General features: G+C 40.9%; 1 protein-coding gene across 1 annotated transcript in view; it reads left to right on the top strand.

Moving 5' to 3' along the window:
• The window catches only part of ZNF652 (zinc finger protein 652), a 60,099-nt gene that overhangs the window by 9,820 nt on the left and 30,928 nt on the right, over positions 1 to 19,351 (top strand). Inside the window, exon 2 of the mRNA XM_023511266.1 lies at positions 17,203 to 17,302. The gene's annotated coding sequence lies outside the window, so the exon portion shown is untranslated. The remainder of the gene's footprint in view (positions 1 to 17,202; positions 17,303 to 19,351) is intronic.

The following is a 19,351-nucleotide window of genomic DNA, read 5'->3' as shown; positions in this document are numbered from 1 at the left end:
ATACACCTAAGGTGGCGGGTTCGAATCCAGCCCGGGCCCGCCAAACAACAATGATGGTTGCAACCAAAAAAATAGCTAGGCGTTGTGGTGGGCGCCTGTGGTCCCAGCTACTTGGCAGGCAGAGGCAGGAGACTTGCTTGAGCCCAGGAGTTGGAGGTTGCTGTGAGATGTGATGCCACGGCACTCTACCCAGGGGGGCGGCTTGAGGCTCTGTCTCAAAATAAATAAATAAATAAATAAATATGAAGACTTTAGAATAAATTTTAGTGGATGAGTCATTTTTTTAAAAAAAATAGGTTACTTATAGTCTCCTTGTAGGTAAAGCCAAATTATCTTGCAGTATAGCTTTTATCTAAAAGGTTATTCACAAAGAGAAAAAGTCTTTTTGTATATTATGCCGCAGACTTAAGTATGATTTTTTTCAAAATAAATCTTTACTTTTGTGATCCTAATGTGTATCTTGCTCTGCTCTAATAGAAAATATATGGTTCTTTAACAAAAAAATTTTAAATTTTGTATAACAAGGTAAGTTAAAAAAATTATTGCTAAGTGAGAAAGTGCTAAAATTTTGGAAAACACATACATAGTACAAAGAAATTTTTTAATTTCAAGTGTCTAATTTCTTCCTATCAGATTGTGGTAAAGAAATAAATAGTTCTGTATGTATTCTCATTTGTCAGGTATTATAATAAATATCCAAAAGATAGTTTGTTCTGGTTCCGCGCCTGTAGCTTAGGTGGCTAAGGCGCCAGCCACATACACCAGAGCTGGCGGGTTCAAATCCAGCCCGGGCCCGCCAAACAACAATGATAACTGTAACCAAAAAATAGCCGGACATTGTGGCAAGCATCTGTAGTCCCAGCTACTTGGAAGACTGAGGGAAGAGGATCACTTAAGCCCAAGAGTTTGAGGTTGCTATGAGCAGTGATGCCATGGCACTCTACCCAGGGTAACAGCTGAGACTCTGTCTACAAAAAAAAAAAAAAGAGGTAGTTCGTTCTGCTTTTCCATCTCTCCTCAATCTTTTTGTCACCTCATAGGGAAAGTTAGATATTTTTTTATTTCTTTAAAGATGACTTGTGCCTCTAAGGCCAGGTGGTATAGTGAGTACTAAAAGTCATGTCCACAGAAGCCAATTGTTTCAGGATTGGACTTTTTTTTTTTTTTGAGACAGAGCCTGAAGCTGTTGCCCTGGGTAGAGTGCCGTTGCATCATAGCTCACAGTAACCTTCAACTCCTGATTCTTCAAGTGATTCTCCTGCCTCTGCCTCCCAAGTAGGTAGGACCACAGGCCCCTGCCATAATGCCCACTGTTTTTTGTTGCAATTTGGCCGGGACTGGGTTTGAACTCGCCACCCTCGGTATATGGGACTGGCGCCCTACTTGCTGAGCCGCGGGGCTGCCCAGAGTGGTAGTTCTTAAAAATCCCCCAAATCTGGAAAGGCTAACAGTTGGATCTCATTTTGCCTGGCATTAAAAGCTATGGTCTTCTAAGAGGTGGTAACACTTGCTGTTTAACACACACACACACACACACACACGCACACACACACGGTCTACCTGTTCGTTATATAGGTAGAACAGAGAGGACTAAAGAGTAAGCAGAAAGAATTTTTTTTTTTTTTAGACAGAGCCTCAAGCTGTTGCCCTGGGTAGAGTGCAGCTCACAGCAACCTCCAACTCCTGGGCTTAAGTGATTCCCTTGCCTCAGCCTCCTAAGTAACTGGGACTACAGGTGCCTGCCACAATTCCCGTCTGTTTTTTGTTGCAGTTTGACTGGGGCCCGGTTCTAACCTGCCACCCTCAGTATATGGGGCTGGTACCCTACTCACTGAGCCACAGGGCCGCCCAGTGTGGTAGTTCTTAAAATCCTCCAAATTTGGAAAGGCTAATTTGGATCTCATTTTGCCTGGCATTAAAAGCTGTGGTCTTCTAAGAGGTAGTAACACTTGCTATTACACACACACCACACAGACTGCCTGTTTGTTGTATAGGTAGAACAGAGAGGACTAAAGAATAAGCAGAAAGAGTTTGTTTTTGTTTTTGTTTTTGTTTTTTTTAGACAAGAGCCTCAAGCTATCGCCCTGGGTAGAGGGCTGTGGCATCACAGCTCACAGCAACCTACAACTCCTGGGATTAAGCGATTCTCTTGCCTCAGCCTCCCAAGTAGCTGGGACTACAGGTGCCCACCACAACACCCAGCTATTTTTTAGTTGTAGTTGTCGTTGTTTGGCAGGCCCGGGCTGGATTTGAACCCACCAGCTCTGGTGTATGTGGCTGGTGCCTTAGCCACTTGGGCTACAGGCGCCAAGCCAGCAGAAAGAGTTTTTTAAAAACTGTAAATAACCTCCTTTAACACAGAACCTGGTTTAAACAATAATATATGTGTATAGAGTGTTTACAGAATAAAAATATAGAAAAGACTCATCTGTGAAAAATTTATACTCTGGATTTGAAGTATATTTCTTTTTCTTTCTTTTTTTTTTGTGTGTGGGGTGTTGGAGTTGTCATCACTGTTGTTTTGCAGGCCCAGGCAGGATTTGAACCTGCCAGCTCCAATCTATGTGGCTGACACCTTAGCTGCTTGACTTATAGGTGCTGAGCCTCTTTTTTTTTTTTTTTTTTGAGACAATCTCACTATGTTGCCCTCTGTAGAGTGCATGGCGTCACAGCTCCTCAAACTCTTGGACTTAAGCGATTCCCTTGCCTCAGCCTCCTGAGTAGCTGGGATTACAGGCGCCTGTCACAACACCCAGCTATTTAAAGAGACAAGGTCTCACTCTGGCTCAGGCTGGAACCCGTGAACTCAAGCAATCCATCTGCCTCGGCCTCCCAAGTGCTAGGATTACAGGCATGAGCCACCACGCTTAGTACCCTTCCCCAACTTTACTCCCATCTTGAGACATCTTTCAATATGAGTGCACATATGCATAATGAGATTGTGGAATCCCATCATTCTCATGTTCTTTACTCTGTTTTTTCATATGAACATATTTCTATGTCAGTTATTATAAATCTATCATAATTTAGATGGCTCCATAGTATGCCCATGTCTGCACGTACCGTTATTTATGGTTCAAGATTTTTGTTAACATGAAATAATGCTATTCCTCATTAGTATAGTGGTGAGTGAAAAATAAAGGAATGCTATAATTACTGCTCTTATACAAGCATCTTTTTATACTTGTCACATTATCTTCTAGTGGGGAGTTTTGTTTTGTTTTTTTGTTTATTTTTGAGACAAGGTCTCACTCTGTAACCTGGGCTAGAATGCAGTGGTGTCATCCTAGCTCACTGCATCCTCAGACCCCTGGGCTCAAGTGATCCTCCTGCCTCCCCTTCCCTAGACTCTGGGAGTACAGGTATTTGCCACGATGCCCAGCTAACTTTTTTTTTTTTGTAGAGATGGGGTCTTGACCATGCTCAGGCTGGTTTTGAGCTCCTGGCCTCAAGCAATCTCTCCCCTCTCCCACTCATGGTGTCCCAGAGTATTAGGATTATAGGTGTGAGCAACCACATCTCATGTTCTTTATTCTGTTAAACGCCCTGTGGGGAGTTTTTGGATGGCTGCACAGTTCATAGTTAGGAAAATGGTTGCTGAAGGAAGGTTGTTTTGTATTCACATGCTGTTATGAGCTATAGTTGACCAAGCCAGTTAATGTCAAAAGTCAGTCAGGTCATCTTGGTATTAGCCAGTTTGGGATTTAAGCCATAAAACATATTTACACATGTTTGTACAGGATTCTGATGGAAAAAACCAAGCCCATTTGCTAATTGATACTCTTTACCAAGTGAATTTGAGAAAAAAAATTTTTTTTAGAGACATAATCTCACTTTGTTGCCCTTGATAGAGTGCCGTGGCATCACACAGCTCACAGCAACCTCCAACTCCTGAGCTTAAGCGATTCTCTTGCCTCAGCGTTCCGAGTAGCTGAGACTACAGGCGCCCGCCACAATGCTCAGCTATTTTTTGGTTGCAGTTCAGCAGGGGCTGAGTTTGAACCTGTCACCCTCAGTATATGGGGCCAGGGCCCTACTTACTGAGCCATAGGTGCCACCCGAATTTGAGAATTTTTAATACCATCAAAGTTTACAGGTTTTTGTTTTTGTTTTTGAGATAGAGTCTCACTTTGTTGCCCTCAGTAGAATGCTATGGTGTCATAGCTCACAGTAACCTCAAACTCTTGGACTTAAGCAATTCTCTTGCCTCAGCCTCCCAAGTAGCTGGGACCTACAGGCGCCCGCCACAACACTTGGCTATTTTTAAAGATGAGGTCTCACTCTGGCTCAGGCTGGTCTCCAACAGCTGGTCTCTCCCCAGACTCCCAGAGTGCTATAATTATAAGTGTGATCTACTGTGCTTGACCGAAGCTTACAGTTTTTTGTTTTCTTTAAATCTCACTTTGGAGAAAAATAAACTGATAAAGCAGACTGCTTTTTTTGTTTTTGTTTGTTTGTTTGTTTTTGAAACAGAGTCCAACTTTGTCACCTTTGGTAGAGTGCCATGGTCTCATAGCTCACAGCAACCTCAAACTCTTGGGCTCAAGTGATCCTTCTGTCTCAGCCTCCTGAGTAGCTGGGACTACAGGCACCCACCACAACCCCTGGCTTTTTTTAAAGACAGGCTCTCCCTCATGCTCAGGCTGGTCTCTGAACCATTGAATTCAAATAACCCACCTGCCTCTGTAAGTACTAGAATTACAGGTGTGAGCCACTGTGTCTAGCCCCAGACTGCTTTTTTAATTCAAAGAAAATCTTTCAATTAAAGTGCTTAGAAGTCAACTTATGCTATTGTAATAAGTTCTCCTTGAAATTTTTTTGGGAATAATTTTAGATTTGTGGAAAATTTGCAAGGAGAATACCCATAAACCCTTATGGTTTTTTTTTTTTATTATTAAATCATAGCTGTGTACATTAATGCAATCGTGGGGTACATTGTGCTGGTTTTACACACAATCTGAAATGCTTTCATCAAACTGGTCAACATAGCCTTCACGGCATTTTCTTAGTTATTGTGTTAAGACATTTGTATTCTACACCTAGTAAATCTCACATGTACCCTTGTAAGATGCTAGTAAATCTCACATGTACCCTTGTAAGATGCACTGTAGGTGTGTTCCCACCAGCTACTTTCCTTCCACCCATCCTCCCCTTTCCCCTTCTTCTTGGGCTATAATTGGGTTATAGCTTTTTTTTTTTTTTTTAGACAGAGCCTCAAGCTGTCCCCCTGGGTAGAGTGCCGTGGCATCACAGCTCACAGCAACCTCCAACTCCTGGGCTCAAGTGAATCTCCTGCCTCAGCCTCCCAAGTAGCTGGGACCACAGGCACCCGCCACAACGCCCGGCTATTTTTTGTTGCCGCCGTCATTGTTGTTTTGGCGGGCCGGGCTGGATCTGAACCCGCCACTTTAGGTGTATGTGGCTGGCACCTTAGCCACTTGAGCCACAGGAGCTGAGCCGGGTTATAGCTTTCAGAAAGCTATAACTTGGTTTCACAGTAAGACAGTACATTGGATACTTTTTCTTCCATTCTTGAGATACTTTGCTGAGAAGAATATGTTCCAGCTCCATCCATGTAAACATAAAGTCTGACATAACTTTGGTGTGTTCCTCAAAACTAAGGAATGTATTGTTAACTAAATACATAATTCAGATTTCACTAGTTTTTCAGCCAATTTTTTGTATTTGGGAAATATCTTAAATCAAACTTTTAAATTCTATACAGAAGCTTAAATATCTGCTCACAGAATAATTTTAGTCAACATAGATTGTGCATATGTATATATTACATAATGTGTCTAGATCTCTGTATTTGTTTAAACAAATGTAAGTTATCTGTGCCATTGATATCTTTGAAAATTATCTTTTGACATTCACAGATGGTTCTCCCCAAGGCCATTTTAAATTAGGACTAAATTTTCCCCACCCTTTTTCTGTTCCATGCAGAAACATGATTTATACTATCTGTGAGTATAGTGTTGCACAGTCCTACCCATTTCCATATAGCTAAAAGCCCCTGTCTCCAGGAGCAAGTAGAAAATAGCCAACTTTGGTTTACTAGTAAATTAACTTGAGAATGGTACTCAAGAGTCTCCTGGGGCAGCGCCTGTGGCTCAAAGGAATAGGGTGCCTGCCCCATATGCCGGAGGTGGCGGGTTCAAACCCAGCCCCGGACAAAAACTGCAAATAAATAAATAAATATATAAAAAAGAATGATTAAAAAAAAAAAAGAGTCTCCTATGCAGGGTGGTTTCATTATCAATGTCTTGCTCTAAGCGAATTTAAATTTAGGAGTTCTTTTTTTTTCTTTTGAGACAGAGTCTCACTGTGTTGCCCTCAGTAGAGTGCCCTGGCATCACAGCTCACAGCAACCTCAAACTCTTAGGCTTAAGTGATTCTCTTGCCTTAGCCTCCTGAGTAGCTGGGACTATAGGCACCCACCACAATGCCTTGCTATTTTTTTTAGTTGCACTTGTCATTGTTGTTTAGCAGGCCCTGGCTGGGCTTGAACCCACCAGCCTACTCACTCAGCTATGGTCGCCAAGCCAAATTTAGGAGCTCTTGAAGACAAAATACCATTGCAGATAGGATCATACTTGGGTATCTTTTACCCCAAACTTACTAATACAAAGAATCCCTCCTGAGGCAAACCTTGGCATCTAAACTCACTACATTAAATTGAATCATTCTTAAAAACAATTTATGATTGTTATGTCGTCATGTCATAACTTCTTTCTGACAGAGGAGGAAGGAATTGAAGCTATCAAGTAGATATGGATTTCAAAGAATCACTTCATGGTATGGGTTCATGCTTGTAATCCAGCACTTTGGAAGGCCAAGGCAGGAGGATCACTTGAGACTAAGAATTTGAGACCAACCTGGGCAACATAGTGAGACCCACTTGTCTCTACAAAATACAGAAAAAAAAATTGCTATATATAATGGCACACTCCTATAGTCCTAGTTACTTGACAGGCTGAGGCAGAAGGATCATGAAAGCCCAGAAGTTTGAGGTTGCAAGGAACCATTGCACTCTAGAATGTTAACAGCTAGACTCTCTCTCAAAAACCAAACCAAAACAGAACAGAAACAATAAACAAATAACTTGATAGTTCCATGAAGAACCCCCCCCCACACACACACACTAAATCCGATGTCTTCCTTCTGTAGAGACAAAGAGGATGGGAGAAGTACATTTGTCATGTATGTCAGTTAAGGAACCAAATGAAGTTGTCCTGGATTTGTATATGTGTCTTATGAGTGCCTGTGTGCAGAGCATTGATTAGTTGTCATGGAGAGAACTGTAAACTTCTTTCCTTTCTCTCAAAGAGCTTGGGCAGGGGGAGATAAAATTTATAGAAAAGTAACTGCAGTTCAAGATGATTACTCTCATGTGGTGCTGGTCACTTATATTCTCGGCTACTCTGGAGGCTGAACCATGAGAATCACTTGAGCCCTGGAGTTTGAGGCAGTGAGATAATCATGTAGCTGTACTCCAGCCTGAGTGACAGAGTGAAATCCTGTCTCAAAAAGAGAAAAAGAAAAGAAAAACAAGATGATGTATATTAGGTGTGACTAGCTGTGTTATATAAATTTAGGGGAAAAAATCCCTTCTGACTAGGTGGTCAAGAAAAGTTTCAAGGAAAAGGTGTATTTGAGTTTGGTATTGAAAGATGGATAGGATTTTATTATAGTGTTTGGGGGTGGGGAGAAGTATTCTCTGTAGAAGGAAAAATTACACAAAATTTTAGAGGTGGAAAAAGCCAAAGTGTGTTTGAGAAATAGCATGAAGATGCTATGTGGGAGAGAAGGACTTTGGGAGCTATGATTGGAAAAGTCGGTTGGGCTTAGATGGTGGAGAGTTTTGTCTGCTTTGCTAAGGAATTGTACTTTATTCTAGGGCTGTAGAAACCAGTGAAAATTATTTAGTTAGGGAGTTACATAATTCTTTAGGAAAGTTCCAAATTCTTTAGGAAAATCAAAGATCTCTCTTGAAAAAGAGGCAGAAAGACTAGTATAGTCTGGATCTGAGACATGTAAGGCCTGAACTGGAGTGTTATGTTAACAATCAGAACAGGGAGGATAGGACAATTTTAAGAAATACAACTTGTTGGTTCATTAGATACCGAGGGGAAAGAGAGCAGCCAAAAATGCACCTGAGATTTGGAGCCTCCGTCAAAAACAAGGGCTGCTTCATTTGGGTCTTTCACAGATTTGACCATAAAATAACGTAAAACCCTGGCCAGGTGCAGTGGCTGATATCTGTAATTATAACACTCTTGGAGTGATCTGAGGCGGATCACTTGAGCTTAGGAGTTTGAGACCAGCCTGAGCTAGAATGAGACCCTGGGGGTAGCACCTGTGGCTCAAGGAATAGGATGCTGGCCCCATATGCCAGAGGTGGTGGGTTCAAACCCAGCCCTGGCCAAAAACTGCAAAAAAAAAAAAAAAAAAAGAATGAGACCCTGTCTCTACTAAAAAAATAAAAATAAATTGCCAGCGTGGTGGTATAACTCCTGTAGCCCCAGCTACTCAGGAAGGTGAAGCAGGAGGATTGTTTGAACCCCTGAGTTTGAGGTTGCTGTGAGCTAGGAGGCTGACACCAGGTGAGACTCTGTCTCAAAAAACAAAAAACTTAAAATCAAGAGTGTATTAGAATGGATGTGGCATTCTTGTTTTAGAAACTATAAAATGTGCAGTTTAAAATTGGTACCTGTGGCTCGGCACCTGTGGCTTAAGTGGCTAAGGCACCAGCCACATACACTTAAGGTGGCAGGTTCGAATCCAGCCCAGGCCCACCAAAACAACAATGATGGCTGCAACCAAAAAATAGCTGGGTCCCAGCTACTTGGGAGGTTGAGGCAGGAGACTCGCTTGAGCCCAGGAGTTGGAGGTTGCTGTGAGCTGTGATGCCACAGCACTCTACACAGGGGGATAGCTTGAGGCTCTGTCTCAAAAAATAATAATAATAATAATAAAATAAAATTGGTGGCTTGGCGCCTGTGGCTCAATCGGCTAAGGTGCCAGCCACATACACCTAAGGTGGTGGGTTCGAATCCCGGCCGGGGCCCCCCAACCACCATTGTTGGTTGCACCCAAAAAAAAAAAAAAAATGGCCGGGCGTTGTGGCGGGCGCCTGTGGTCCCAGCTACTTGGGAGGCAGAAGCAGGAGACTCTTTTGAGCCCAGGAGTTGGAGGTTGCTGTGAGCTGTGATGCCATAGCACTCTACCCAGGGGGATAGCTTGAGGCTCCGTCTCAAAAAAATAATTGGTACCTAAAATCTATTGACTCAGGATGGAAAGAACAAATCAGAGAAGGAAGAAAGTGGGTTTTTATTTAATGGTTGAAATATGGTTTATGAAATGATTTAAATAAAACCATGGTTTAGAGCCATGATTATAGGCTGCTTAAATCTGATTTTTATACAGTGAAATGCTTCAGACCACATACTCAAAGAATAGCATCATTGGGTGGTGCCTGTGGGTCAGTGAGTAGGGACCTGGCCCCAGATACCCAGGGTGGTGGGTTCAAACCCGTCCCTGGCCAAACTGCAACAACAAAAATAGCCGGGCATTGTGGCAGGTGCCTGTAGTCTCAGCTACTTGGGAGGCTGAGGCTAGAGAATCACCTAAGCCCAAGAGCTGGAGGTTGCTGTGACTCCACGGCACTCTACCGAGGGTGACAAAGTGAAACTCTGTCTCTAAAAAAAAAAAGAATAGCATCATCATACTGAGTGAATAAGAGAATCCTGCGCACACTCATAGTATTGCACATTTAGAAAAACGCCTGAAATAGTCTTCTGCTAACCCTTACTTAAGTCTCTTTCTATAAGCATATGTGCATTTTGTTTGGATGATGGTCTCTTGGACCTATAGATACAAAAGTGGCAGAAATTGATGTGTAGTATATCACCTGGAGGGCCCACAAGTGCTAGGAACTTGAGCACTATGGATTTGAAACTTTGTCCTTTGTCTGTAGTGAGATGCGGTAGTTAAGTTCCATGTGAAGACAAAAGAAGTTTGTTTTTTTTTTTCTTTGTAGAGATGGGGTCTCCCTATGTTGCTCAGGCTGGTGTTGAACCCCTGGCCTCAAGCAGTTCTCCCTCCTCACCCTTCCGAAGTGCTGGGATTAGAGGTGTGAGCCACAGTGCCCAGCTGACAAAAGAAGTTTTGGTTCAGTTTTATTGTTCTGTCTTTGAAAAATTAAAAGCTAACTAGTGTCTGGGATATAGTGACTATTGTCTAGAAAGCTAGATTCTAATCCTGACTGATGATCTTGTTAAGTTGTTTTACTTCTGACTTATTTAATTCTTTTATACTTTTAATCACTGTGTGTTAGCATATTTGGAATTAAAGTTTTATTAATCAGAAATATGCCAGATTGCTTATATTATATATTTTATATATATATAATATTGTAGCTTTTAGAGATGAAATATAAAGTATATAAAGAAAAAAGAAGTTATTTTCACATTGGTAATTTACTTCCTCTATAATCTCTTTAGTCGTATCAAAAGGTTACTTTAGATTTCATTGCAGTTACATATTTTTTCTCTATTGTCAGGTTATAGTGTCCTATATTTTTTAGTCCTTTTTTTTTAGAAACAGGGTCTCTATTGTCCAGGCTGAAGTGCAGTGGCTATTCACAGGTGTGATCATCTGATCATTGTGTACTGCAGCCTTGAACTGGTTTTAAGCAATCTGCTGTTTTTGGTCTTTTGAAGGAAGTAGTGCTTTTGAAAAACATTTTTATGATATAGAAATTCTCAAATATAAAAAAGAGAAAAGTATGATAAACCTACGATATCCTACCAGGTTCAACAATTATCAATACATAGGGCCAATCTTACTCATACTCAATAAACTTTTCTGCCCACCTCTTTCCCCATTGTTTTTGAGCATCAGATTAAGATTCAGTTTTTCTGGCTCGGTGCCTGTAGCTCATCGGCTAGAGAACCAGCCACATACACCAATACACTGAAGCTGGCAGGTTCAAATCCAGCCTGGGCCTGCCAAACAACAATGACAACTACAACACAACAAAAGTAGCCGGGCATTGTGGCAGGTACCTATAGTCCCAACTACTTGGGAGGGTAAGGCAAGAGAATTGCTTAAGCCCAAGAGTTTGAGGTTACTGTGAGCTATGACACCATGGCACTCAACCCAGGGCAACAGGTTGAGACTCTGTCTCAAAAAAAAAAAAAAAAATTCAGTTTTTCTTACAGCCATGGGGCAAGATTATTTAATAGGTGGTATATATAATTCTACCAAGAGGCATATAGTTCTAAGATTTTCCTTTTGGATGTTATCACCCCTTAATGACCTTTGCCTAAATCTATTTCATTCTTTTTTTTTTCTTTTCGAGACAGTTTCACTCCATAACCCTCAGTAGAGTGTCACTAGAGTGTCATGGTGTCACAGTTTACAGCAACCTCAAACTCTTGGGCTTAAGCAGTTCTCTTGCCTCAGACTCCTAAGTATTTGGGACTACAGGCACCTGCCACAACGCCTGGCTATTTTTAGAGACAAGGTCTTGCTCTGGCTCAGTCTGGTCTCACACTCATGAGCTCAGGCAATCCTCCCACCTTGGCCTCACAAGTGCTAGGATTACAGGCATGAGCCACCATGCCTGGCTTAGATCTATTCATTCATTAAAGGTTGTAAGGTAATGTTTAATTCTATAATTTCTTCTTTAATTATTAGCTGGAATACTTCTATAAAAAGAAATTTTCCCTCAACTATTTAGTCTTCTTAGGGTATATATCTGTTAGGAATAACAGATCAAATGCTTGATTCTTGCCCTTCATTTACCAGTTTTCTTTCTTTTTTTTTTAATACAAATTCCAGAGGAATGGGGTTAGTATTCCCCATTCACTGTAGTTTTCAAATAATGAGTTGGTTCTCTTAGCATCCTCTAAAGGTGACCAAAGGATTTAAACATATTTGATGTTTTTTTAGTTCACTACTCTTTTTTTGTTTTTAAATATAGTCTCACTCTGTTGCCCCAGGCTAAAGTGCAGTGGCATCAGCTTAGCTTACAGAAACCTCAAATTCCTGGGTTCAAGCAATCCTACTTCAGCCTCCTGAGTAACTGAGATTACAGGCTCCTACCACAACACCTGGCTAATTTTTCTATTTTTAGTAGAGATAGGGTCTTGCTCCTGCTCAGGCTGGTCTCAGACTCCTGAGTGCAAGGGAGCCTCCCACCTTGGCCTCCCAGAGTGCTAGGATTATAGGTGTGAGCCACTACACCTGGCCTCAATCCACTGTTCTATTTTTTTAAAGCCCAAACTTGCCCAAAGAAGTCCACTGTTCTTATTAATCCTTGTTTATACTCAATTGTCTTGTGTTTGTCTACCAAGAACTTATTTGGCTTATTCCTGAGTATTTATGACACAATCCTAATGGTCTTTGATAGCTTCCTTGCTTTCCACGTAACAAGATGTTCTAGACTTAAATTTCATGTCTTGTTTCCTTTTGGTAGGAAATATCTAGAAACCACAATATATTCTATGAATCACAATATGTTCTTACATTATTGAAGTAGCATTTTAAAGAGAGCTATCTGCCCTTTGTCACACTGAGTAGAGTACCGTGGCATCTTAGCTCACAGCAACCTCAAACTCTTGGGTTTAAGTGATTCTCCTGCCTCAGCCTCCCAAGTAGCTGCAACTATAGACGCCTACCACAGTGCCCTGCTATTTTTTCTTGGAGACGAGGTCTGACTCTGGCTTAGGGTGGTCCCCAACTCGATCTCAGGGAATCCGCCCACCTTGGCCTCCTAGAATGCTAGGATTATAGGTGTGAGCCACCACGCCTGGCCAAGGGGCTTGATTTTTTAAATTCATTTTATTTATTTATTATATACATTTTGATGTGATAAAATAAGATTTGCTTTCCTTTTATTTGATGAAAGCAAATCTTTGATTGATTTTATTATGTAACAAGGATATATCAAAATGAGAAGAATATCTAAAACAAGTTTTTTAAGGTTGAACGCAGTGGCTCATGACTGTAGTCCTAGCATTTTGGGAGGCCAAGGATAGAGGATCACTTGAAACTAGTAGTTTGAGACCAGCTTGGGCAACTTGATGAGACCACGTCTCTACAAAAAATTTAAAAATTAGGTTTGGCACCTGTCGCACAGTGGTTATAACGCCAGCCACATGCACCAAGGCTGGCAGGTTCAAACCCAGCCTGGGCCAGCTAAACAACAATGGCAACTGCAACAAAAAAGAGCCATGCATTGTGCTGGGTGCCTGTAGTCCCAGCTACTTGGCAGGCTGAGGCAAGAGAATTGCGTAAACCCAAGAGTTTGAGGTTGCTGTGAGCTGTGACATCACAGTACTCTACTGAGGATGATATAGTGAGACTCTGTCTCAAAAAAAAAAAAAATTAAATTAGCTGGGCATGGTAGTATACCTGTAGTCCCAGCTACATGGAGGGCTGAGTCAGGAGTATTGCTTTAGCCCAGGAGTTTGAGGTTGCAGTGAGCTGTGATGGTGCTAGTGCATTGTAGCCAAGGCAACACAGCAAGACCCTGTCTCTATTAAAAAAATAATAAATTAAGAAGTTTTAAAAATATGTAAACCTTAAAATCATATGTTTTACTAACATGTATCCCTGTAGGAATAGTAGAGTTAAAAAAAAAATAGAGTAACCATATAATTTATTGTCCAGACTGGGAGACATGTGAGAGGGGCATTATTAACAATTATTCTGGGAGAAACAGATATAAACCAGGACTTTGCGCAGCAAACCAGCACAGATGGTCACTTTAACTGCTTCTGATGCTTAAATTTTCTTTGCATTTCTTTTGACTTTCATTAACACTTTAATCTAAATGTTCTTAAACATTGGATCTGAATGGATTTGATAAATTCATTCAGTTTAAGTTTAGGATAGTTGTTTTGTTTACTATAGAAATAATGCTTGTTCATTGTAAAAAATCTAGATAACCCCTATACTGCCACCCCACACCACCCCTTCCAAAAAAAAAAGAAAAACCTCACCTATCATCTAGTTGGATTTTTATCTTAAGTGAGAAAAGAACATAGCAGTTCTATATTCAGCTGGTTCTTAACTCTCTCAAAGTCCTTCTGACTCATCCTTTAGCCACTGGGCCTTGTTTTCCTCCATTTATAAGAGAGACTAATACTTATTGGATAGGAACTTTATGATTTTTAGGTAAATATTTTGGGGGGGATGGGGAAGGATTACTTGAAAATGTTTCTGTGATCAAAACTGTCTCTGGTTGCTCTAGCTACATTCCTTAAAGATGCTACCTAGATAATAAGCAGCAATAGAAAATTTGCATTGATATAAACAAGTGTGAAAATTCTTTGATTTTGGTAAGAGAAGTAAAATTTAGTAAAAGTCCACATTACTAAATCTTTTCTTCAACATCAGTTGATGAAGGGAAATTAAACTTAGCCATATGTCCTCAAGACTTTGGGCAGCCTCCTTGGTCACATTGCTGGTTCAGTCATCTTGACTACACACTGGATTTGGGTTATGACAAAAGTTATTTTTAAAAAAGCTAGCAAGCAAAAACAAAACATTTATTAAGGCTTTTGACTGATTATATCTATTTATAGAACACAAGTTGTGAAGAGCTGTGGTTTTCTTCAGATTAAGAAAGTATTTTAAAGAAATCTTCTCCCCACATAAATGCTTCCTCCACCTACTCATTTGTCCGTAAGCCAGGAGTCTGTTCACTTCCTCTTGGGCTTGGTGCCTTTGCTGCTCATAGGCTCAGTTTTTAGACAATCCAGTGCAGTTAAAATATAAATGTCTAGGGCGGCACCTGTGGCTCAGTGAGTAGGGCACCAGCCCCATATACTGAGGGTGGCAGGTTCAAACCTGGCCCTGGCTGAACTGCAACCAAAAAATAGCCAGGTGTTGTGGTGGGCACCTGTAGTCTCAGCTACTCGGGAGGCTGAGGCAAGAGAATCGCTTAAGCCCAGGAGTTGGAGGTTGCTGTGAGCTGTGTGACGCTACAGCACTCTACCCAGGGCAACAAAGTGAGATTATGTCTCTGCAAAATATATATGTGTGTGTGTGTGTGTGTGTGTGTGTGTGTATGTCTAAAGTATGTGTTGTTACTAATTTATTTATTTTATATTCTAAAAGAAACTTCTCTGGAGTTTATGAGGTGATACCATCTTAAACAGGTTGTTCATTCAGAAGTATGATATTTGGGACTTTTGTCTTACTGAAATATGCATCAGTCATTTGCAGCACATTATAAAGAACCCTAATTTGGGGAAAAGTAGTTAAAAATTCCATGTAGAAAAGGACTTTGTATTTTTCAACATCTTCCATCAGCTTTCCCAGCTAAGGTTATTATCTACCAGTTGTGCCATGAACAAATAGCCAAGAATAATTTGGTGTGATGCGGAGGGTTTTTTTTCTCCTTACAAGTAGGTCATTAAATCGCCACATGTTCGGTAGTTAAGCCTTGAGTTAAAATTATTTCACCAATAAAAGAGGCTTGTCAATATGATATGTGTGTGTGTTCATAGGACTGTGCTTTTCTTCTCTTAAACTGAAAAGGTGAGATGTTTTGTTGCATGAAGATGTATTGATTTCTTCCCCTTTGCTTTACCTATTACCTCGCATTTAATGAAAATAATCTTGCTCGAAAGTTGCAGATCACTTGAGGGCAACAAACACTATAGTCAAAATGAAACTAGGTTACTGTTTCTGCAACATGCAGTGGTTTTTATCAAAAGCTATTTTGGTCTTAACTTTGAAATTATCCCATTTTCTTTGAAGTGGTCATATTTTAATTTGGCATGGTTTTAAAATTTAGAATTTCCCAAGGTGAACATAAAGACATTTTAATATTTTCTTATGTGGTTGTTATACGCAAGTTTATAGAAAACTTATTTTAAGACAGCATACTTCTTCAATAAGATCAAAGGAAAAGAATATTTAAGATTTGAGAAAGTGGCACCTGTAACTCAATCAGCTAGGGCACCAGCTACATATACCATAGCTGGCGGGTTCAAATCCAGCTGGGCTTGCCAAATAACAGTGGCAACTATAACAACAACAAAAAAATAGCTGGGCATTGTGGTGGGTGCCTGTTGTCCCAGCAACTTAGGAGGCTGAGGCAAGAGAATTGCTTAAACCCAAGAGTTGGAGGTTGCTGTGAGCTGTGATGCCATGGCATTCTACCCAGAGTGACATAATAAGACTCTGTCTCAAAAAAAAATGTATCACCCACAGATAGATCCAGAAATCAGCCCAAGTCTGAGCCCTTACCCATTATACTAATTAACTTGGGACTGCTGTTTTTCCAGGGAGAAGGAGGCTGGTGGAAGGACAAGGGAACCTTCACGTTAATGAATTATTCTGAACTATTCTGAATATTATTATACTGAATTATTCTGTCATTAAGTTCAGTAGTCGCTTTTCTGTTTTACTTTTTTGTTTGTTTGTTTGCTTGTTTCTTTGAGACAGATTCTCAAACTGTCACCCTGGGTAGAGTGCTATGGCATCACAGCTCACAGCAACCTCAAATTGGGCTTAAGTGATTCTCTTGCCTCAGCCTCCCAAGTAGCTGGGACTATAAGCCCCTGCCACAACACTTGGCTGTTGTTGTTGTTGTTGTTGCAGTTGTCATTGTTGTTTTAGCTGGTCCAGGCCAGGTTCGAACCCGCCAGCCTTGGTGTATGTGGCCAGTGCCCTACCCATTGAGCTATGGGTGCCGACCTATTTTACTTTTTGAATCACTTGGCTTCTGTACACTGTAGTTTTGTTTTACCTCATTTTTGTTTTCTTTCTTCTTTGTTAGTTTTTTCTCCTCTGCCCTTGGGGTTCCGTAAGGCTTGGTGCTCAGCCACTTTTTTTTTTCCATCCTGTCTTCCTGGATCCCAAATGTAAATTCTTGCTGTAGGCTGATGTCTCCCAAGTATGTAGCTACAGCTTTGACTTCTCCCATGATCAGGAGACTCTTCTACCCAATTAAGTACTTGACAATGCTGCTTAATTGTCTAATTTATGTGTCAAACACAACTATACAAATTAGGGTGCGTTGGGCTTCAAATAATAGAAAACCAAATTCAAAATAATCTGAAAATGAGGAAAATTTATCCTCACAAATAACAAGTTACCTCCATCTAGGATTGGTTTAAATCTTCTGGTTTAGGATCATCGTTCAGGACCCCCATTCATTTCACCTTTCTGCTCTGCCAGATTGAACATGTCTGCCTTGTCCTTTGGCCAACACCCATCATGGATGCAAGACGGGTACCACAGTTACATCACGTCCAGACAAGATGACATCCAGCAGAAGGTGGTGGTTCTCTCTTCCTTATGCCTTTTAAGAGTTCAGAAGCTTTTCTTAAGAGCCTCCCAGCAGACTTCCACTTAAATCTCACAGTTCAAAACTTGGTCATGGACCGACCTCTATACCAATTTCTGGCAAGGAGAATGTAGACATACAAAACAATTTTCATACAAGATAGACTAGTATAATAAATACAGTAGAACCTCTGCAAGTTGACCATCCAAGGGACTAACTGGTCAATATACAGAGGTGGTCAACATAAGGAACTAGGTCTCCTGTACTGATAGATACATGTGGTACATATCTGGTCTATGAAAATTAGGTCTATTTGAGGTGGTTGGCTATGGAGGTTGTGTATTATGTAACAGAAATAGGAGCAGGAGAGTGGAAATACTCAAGGGAGAAGTGATAGGGGCTGGAGACTTTTGGAAAGACCCTCCAACATAAGTGGTATTTGACCAAATATTAAAAGATTAGTGAAATTCAACTTTTAGGAAAGAAGATAAAAGTATTGAAGGGGCAGAATATGCTCCTGACTGACACAGAGAAATTATATGGCGTGCCCAGGGAATATTGGGTAGATCCCTAAGGCTGGTGGCTCGGGTTTATGACGGGGTGGAGGGCAATGATGTTAGAAAGGCAAAGTGGGCACCCCAGTCTTGAAGGAAATTTGGATTTAATTTGTTAGTGGTTGTCATTATAAGGATTTTTTGTAGTATTTAGCAAAAAGCTTATCTAGTTACTGTAGAAAAGAATAGGATTAGATACTATGTCTAAATTTGAGACTTATTGTCTTAAAAATAATTTAAAAAATGCCTTCTCTCAGGCAGTGCCTTGTGGCTCAGTAGGTAGGGCACCGGCCCCATATACCGAGGGTGGCAGGTTCAAACCTGGCCCCAGCCAAACAGCAACAAAAAAATATCCAGGTGTTTTGGTGGGTGCCTGTGGTCCTAGCTACTTGGGAGGCTGAGGCAAGAGAATCATGTAAACCCAGGAGTTGGAGGTTGCTGTGAGCTATTTGCACTACAGCACTCTACTGAGGGCAATAAAGTGAGACTTTGTCTCAAAAACAAAAAAAACAAACCACTTTTCTCCCACCTACGTTTTCTCAATAGAAATTCTTTTTTTAAACTGTCTCACTGTGTTGTCCCAGAGTAGAGGACAGTGATGTCAGCCTCATTAACAGCAACCTTAATCTACTAGGTTCAAGCTATCCTCCTGTTTCAGCCTCCCAAGTAGCTGGGACTACAGGTGCCCACCACAAGACCCAGTTAATATTTTCTGTTATTAGTAGAGATGGGTCTTGCTCTAGCTCAGGCTAGTCTTGAACTCCTGAGCTCAAGCAGTCCACCTGCCTTGGCCTCCCAGAGTGCTAGGATTACAGTCGTGAGCCATTGTTCCTGGCCATCATTTTCTTATTTATCTTTTATTCAAACATAATTTATATATCATAAAATTTGCTATTTTAAAATATACAAGTCAATAGCATTTTTGTTTTTATTTTTTATTTTTTGGTCGGGGCTGGGTTTGAACCCACCACCTCCGACATATGGGATTGGTGCCGCCCCTGTTTTTTTTTTTTATTTGAGACAGAGTCTCACTATGTCGCCCTTGGTAGAGTGCTGTGGCATCAGCTCACAGCAACTTCAAACTCTTGGGTTTAAGCAGTTCTCTTGTCTCAGCCTCCCAAGTAGCTGGGATTACAGGCGCCTGCCACAATGCCCAGCTATTTTTTTGTTGTAAGTGTCATTGTTGTTTAGCTGGCCTGGGCCAGGTTCAAACTCACCAGCTTCTGTGTATGTAGCCAGTGTGGTAACCACTGTGCTATGGGCACTGAGCCTCAGTAGTGGTTTTTAGTATATTCACAAGGTTGTACAACTATTACCAATGTCTAATCCCAGATCATTAGCATTCTCCCCAACCTGGCAGTCACTTACCATTCTTCCCTACCTCCAGCTCCTGTTAATCACTGATTCACTTTCTTTTTGTATGTATTTGCTTATTCTAGCCATTTCATATAAATGAAATCATCAGTTATGTAGCCTTTTATGTCTG

Source organism: Otolemur garnettii, unplaced genomic scaffold, assembly GCF_000181295.1.
Source record: "Otolemur garnettii isolate 467f Iridium unplaced genomic scaffold, OtoGar3 scaffold00018, whole genome shotgun sequence".
Taxonomy (NCBI): Eukaryota; Metazoa; Chordata; class Mammalia; order Primates; family Galagidae; genus Otolemur; species Otolemur garnettii.
This window is presented reverse-complemented; position numbering and strand designations above follow the sequence as displayed.